The sequence below is a fragment of the Mytilus trossulus genome, unplaced genomic scaffold (assembly GCF_036588685.1).
Source record: "Mytilus trossulus isolate FHL-02 unplaced genomic scaffold, PNRI_Mtr1.1.1.hap1 h1tg000187l__unscaffolded, whole genome shotgun sequence".
In the NCBI taxonomy this organism is placed as follows: Eukaryota; Metazoa; Mollusca; class Bivalvia; order Mytilida; family Mytilidae; genus Mytilus; species Mytilus trossulus.
The window spans coordinates 280260-286155 of record NW_026963309.1 but is presented as its reverse complement, the minus strand read 5'-3'; the positions used below and the strand labels follow the sequence as shown (position 1 = coordinate 286155).

Here is a 5896-nt window from a genome sequence, read left to right as displayed (position 1 = left end):
ATTTAATATGTCAATAACAACATTAGAACATATATAAATGTTACGTTAAAATTAAATGGTTCAATCAATTAAGTTTTATTCAAAGTCGGTATTCAATAAAATATTATATACTTGAGAATAAATACGGGGAATGTGTGAAAGAGACAACCGGATCTTAAAACACAGACGATAGCCACCAATGGGTCTTCAGCAATGTATTAAAATCTCATCGCGAGACAGGCTGCCAATAACAACATTTGAACATATATACGAGACAGGCTGCCAATACATGTAACAACATTCGAACGTATATATGGGGCAATATGCGCAATTGTTTCTCCATAGGCCGTAATGGTAACGTTTTCTTCTGTTGCTCAGCCCATATCGTAAACTTGTATATGTATGATGGCTTGTTTCGAAGCTGAGACATTTTGACATATGTGGTTAAATTTTCGGGGTACGAAGTGTGATTCATTTTTCCGTAATTTAGCAAACCCCGAGTATCCTTTTGCGATGTCGCTCCTCATAGTAAAAAAATCCCAATTTTAACACAATAAGTTCTTTGAAATTTTAATACTTTGAACACATTTCATAGCTCCATGGTTTTTACACATTTATTCTGTGTTCCCTTATTTTCCAAATTAACACTAATGGTTCAACTCAGTCATTTGTTTATCATAGAAATGTGTCAAATATCACTACACAGAGATTTTTTGTTTACACGTGACTTTTGTTCCTCATTTCAAGGCGCATTAGGGGTATTGTCTCATATACGAGACAGGCTGCCAATAACAACATTTGAACATATATACGAGACAGGCTGCCAATAACAACATTTGAACATATATACGAAACAGGCTGCCAATAACAACATTTGAACATATATACGAGACAGGCTGCCAATAACAACATTTGAACATATATACGAGACAGGCTGCCAATAACAATATTTGAACATATATACGAGACAGGCTGCCAATAACAACATTTGAACATATATACGAGACAGGCTGCCAATAACAACATTTGAACATATATACGAGACAGGCTGCCAATAACAATATTTGAACATATATACGAGACAGGCTGCCAATAACAACATTTGCAATCTAATTGAAATGTTGATCTCTGATTACGTTATACTGCATATGAGATCTAACAACTATCAATATGTAGTTTCGCTTTTGTAACCTTTTTTTGACCCTAGAAAGTATTTATATTGACCAATCAAAATCGTCCTAATGAAAGGGCTTCAAAAGAATGTTTGAAGATGGCGACGAAGGATGAAAGAGGATTTGGAAAACGAATAAACAGATATTTTGCCTCATCACAAAGTTTAAGGGCTAAATTGTGAGCAAAGTCAAAGTTTGCATGTATTTTGAAGCACAGAGATTGTATAGTCATGCTTCCTACGGGCAACGGAAAGAGTTTTTAAGTAAATTTTCTTACTTAATTTAACATTTTAAAAGTCACTTGAAACTGGAGATACACCTATAATTTTCAGGAGTGGAAACATGCTAATGTAGCCCAAGACTTCAAAATGGTGGAAAAATACAAACCTGTAAACTACAGGCCAATATCTTTAACCTGCATACGTTGCAAGCTCATGGAGCATCCCAGACAAAGGTACAAGCCCCCACCCATTAAAATGCCAAAAATAACAATCACTGAAGCAGGTATTACTAAATTACATGCCAACATGATAATGTAGCCCCAGCTTTCAAAAAGGGGGAAAAATACAAACCCGTAAACTACAGGCCAATATCTTTAACCTGCATATGTTGCAAGCTAATGGAACATATATTTATCAGAGGGGGGCAGGGGGCCGGGCCCCTCCTTTGGGGAAAAAATTTGGTTGCATATATAGGGATCACTGGAGCGGGCCCCCTCTTAGGTCAGTCAGTGGGCCACCACTAATGAAAATTTCTAGATCTGCCACTAATTATTACAAGTAACATCATGTCTCACCTTGAAAAACATCACATATTATATGATCTTCAGTCTGGCTTCAGAAAATCAAGGTCATGTGAAACACAATTAATAGACTTCATTCACGAACTAGCACGATCAAAATCAAATAATAGTAACACACAAATTGACTTAATCATAATGGACTTCGCTAAAGCGTTCAACAAAGTTTCACATCGTCACCTCCTTTACAAACTCAAATTCTATGGTATTGAAAATAACACACTTAATTGGATTCAGGCATTTTTACAGGACAGAATACAAACAGTAGTCATTAATGGCATTTTCTTCACCTCTGTACCAGTAACATTTGGTGAACCACAAGGAACCGTATTGGGCCCAATACTGTTTTTTATCTTTATAAATGACTTACCGGAATATCTAGAACACAGTACACAGGCACATACACAAATTATGTGGCGGGGTTAAACATGTTAGCTGGATCCCAACCCTCTCCTTAACCTGGGACAGTGGTATAACAGTCATGTGACAGTACAACATAAGATCAATCTATATAAATCAGTTGAAAAAGGCTTAACTCATCAGATAGATAAAAAATACAAGCAGAACAAGTAAAAATAGCTTAGTAACTAAATTCAGGTTTGTGTGCAGGTCCTGCTGACTTACCTATGGGGAGGGGGCTCCAGACATGCTCAGTGATTCGCTATAAAAATATGATTTCCAATGAGACAACTCTCCACAAGAGCTAAAATTACATAGAAGTTAAAATCTCTCTCAATTCATATGTGTACATTGTAACTATATATACACTCCATTCTGAAAACTCAAATCAAGACTAAGGTTGGTAAATTTAACAAAGGTGGATGCAGAGAAGTTAAGAAAGGGGAATGATAAACACTGTTGTGTCAGTGCGCCATTAATTGCTTGTTATTGCACATATACTTGTACATCATGTACATGTAAACTTACAAATTTTATTTATTTTGGAAAAGGTTGAGTTGTCATGTTCCCATAAACAGCTTATTGTACAACTTGTTATGGAATTTTTGCCTGTCATACATGTACATAGTCAACAATATAAATTACAAATTTTGGGATGATTATCAGCTTTTCAACAAATTATTTTTGGACATTTACATATAAAAATGTAACACAATTATATGGGATTAATAAAGACCAATTATAAAACTCTTTAATTTCAGGTTAGTGTCTGATCAAACAGTAGTTTGGACTCCAGTCTGAAAAACCCTAGATTCTGACAATGTTTCTTTCAATTTGTGACTGGGCCAAACAAATAACACGGTGGAGGGAACTCTTAAAACACACAGACAGTGACACAGAAAAAGCCACTACAAGCATCTGAAGATGAATCTGAGAATGGCACTACAGATATAGGTTGTGAACCAGCTCTAGAGTTTCAACATACAGATCTTAGCCTATGGTACATGTATTGTATGTATAATGTATGATATAATACTTTAAATTTATGATCATGATGATAAAGACAAAAAAAGTATCTGGATAGACTTTTAGTTTATTATCTATTTATTTCATTTATATCTTAAGTTTGTTCTCAAATACATTTTTGATATATAAATACCAAAAATTATGTATGAATGAATTAAATTTTCTGTCTTTTTTTGTTTTACAGAATTCTGTCATAAATTATTATTAGATGTGAATTGATGTGCTGAAAACATGGAAAATAAACTTGACCATAAATCATTCTCAAGATGGTTATTCAGTTGTCAAACTGCTTCTTAATAAACAGTTTGCAATTGTAATTAATTATTTTGAATGAGTTAATTTACATCATGTACTGCTGCTGAAAGTTGCTGGATCGTCATAGTCCTGAAGTATGGAAATGGAATAAAAATGTTATATTGCAGCTGGTCTGTTTTAGTCTTCAATAGGATCATGGTATGTTATATAAAAAAGAAGATGTGGTATGATTGCCAATGAGACAACTCTCCACAAGAGACCAAAATGACACAGAAATTAACACAATTATGACTATAGGACTAAGGTCACAGTACCGCCTTCAACAATAAGCAAAGGCCATGTATACATGGTATATATATATATAATACTTTCCAATATTATGATATCTAAAGAATGTTCCTAAACATGTAATTATTTTTTTTTAAGTCATTTGTAATTACACAATGTTACATGGCCATACATAACAAAATTTCCAATAATACATGGGGATTTACTACATTGAAGAATAGGTCCATCCAATGAAATGATCTGAAAAATAATTACTGTTATACTTTCATACATTTGACCTGAAACTGTACTTATGTATCCCGTCATACTTTGAACCACAGAATTATTTTATCTATTATTATTACTTCTACTGTTAAGTATGTTTTTTGTTATATCTACTTTACGTGACTCTGCATTTATGTATGCCGTCAATTGAACGACAAAATTATTTTTATGATTACCTGTGTAAATTTCAAGCGCACAATTTTACACCAGAACTGAAAACCTTCTATCCTTCACGGGTAGACTTAACATAGATAAATTAAGTCGTATAAGAAAAGCAATATGAGTATGTTAAATTTGATGTATGCCTTTTTGTGCTTCTTCGTTACATTTGTTGTTTTTTACTATAGTGATATTAAGATGATAACACAATATTGACTGTTGTACCCCTATTTTTGACATTTTTACTCTTTGAGTATGTTTGTTTTGTTCATGCATTGTTGACAATGTAATGGAATTTAATGCGATTGTCATACAAGTGAGAGGTTTAGCTAGCTATAGAACCAGGTTCAATCCACCATTTTCTACATTAGAAAATGCCTGTACCAAGTCAGGAATATGACAGTTGTTATCCATTTGTTTGATGTGTTTATAATTTGGACTTTTGATTTTTGATTTTCCTTTTTGAATTTTCCTCGGAGTTTAGTATTTTTGTGTTTTTACTTTTTTTCATACATCATTAATTACAAGGAGAAAGTACCTATGCTTATATATTCCAGACCATATAAGTATTTGGATTGTACGTGTACGGTCCAGTACGAGTATACTCATATGATCTAGTACGAGCTTGACCGCACATGTATTTGGAACATATGGGTTTATTTTAGACACATATTCATCAAAATACTTTTATTGAGTATTTCTTATTAATATAAGACAGTTAAAGGAATAAAGTGGAAAACATTACATCAATTGAAATTGAATAATTCTGTATTTAATTGTCTGTTTCAATCTTATTTTAGCATTCTCGTCCCTGGTGACACTTGCTGACGGAAGGAAAATCATATTTCTTACATTTACATGTTTTGTTCATGCCTGTTCCTTTGCATTTGCACCCATGCTTGTTTTGCAGCAGCATGCAATGAAATTCCTTTTGTTTTACAAATTACATTTTCAATTTTGTATGTCAAAAGTTCTATTGCACTCATAACCTAACAATATGCCAAATAATAGTTCATCAAAATACTTTTATTGAGTATTTCTTATTAATATAAGACAGTTAAAGGAATAAAGTGGAAAACATTACATCAATTGAAATTGAATAATTCTGTATTTAATTGTCTGTTTCAATCTTATTTTAGCATTCTCGTCCCTGGTGACACTTGCTGACGGAAGGAAAATCATATTTCTTACATTTACATGTTTTGTTCATGCCTGTTCCTTTGCATTTGCACCCATGCTTGTTTTGCAGCAGCATGCAATGAAATTCCTTTTGTTTTACAAATTACATTTTCAATTTTGTATGTCAAAAGTTCTATTGCACTCATAACCTAACAATATGCCAAATAATAGTTTGTATAAAATTGCATCCTTAATAATAATATCAGCAACCCTACATCCAGAGTTACTCTTCTCACAATAACAAATATAAAAAAGAAGATGTGGTATGATTGCCAATGAGACGACTATCTACAAAAACTTTTTCATTCTTTGCCTACTTTTTAACACTATTTCATTATAGTTTTTAGTTTTTTTGGAACAGATTTTTATATAATTT

General features: G+C 32.8%; 1 long non-coding RNA gene across 1 annotated transcript; it reads left to right on the top strand.

The window, feature by feature from the left end:
* The first annotated feature begins 1250 nt into the window (after nucleotides 1–1250).
* On the top strand, nucleotides 1251–5336 carry LOC134700903 (uncharacterized). The gene is made up of 3 exons (XR_010103985.1): nucleotides 1251–1605; nucleotides 3111–3360; nucleotides 5142–5336. It is a non-coding gene; the product is annotated as an uncharacterized LOC134700903 (long non-coding RNA).
* Nucleotides 5337–5896: the final 560 nt, after the last annotated feature.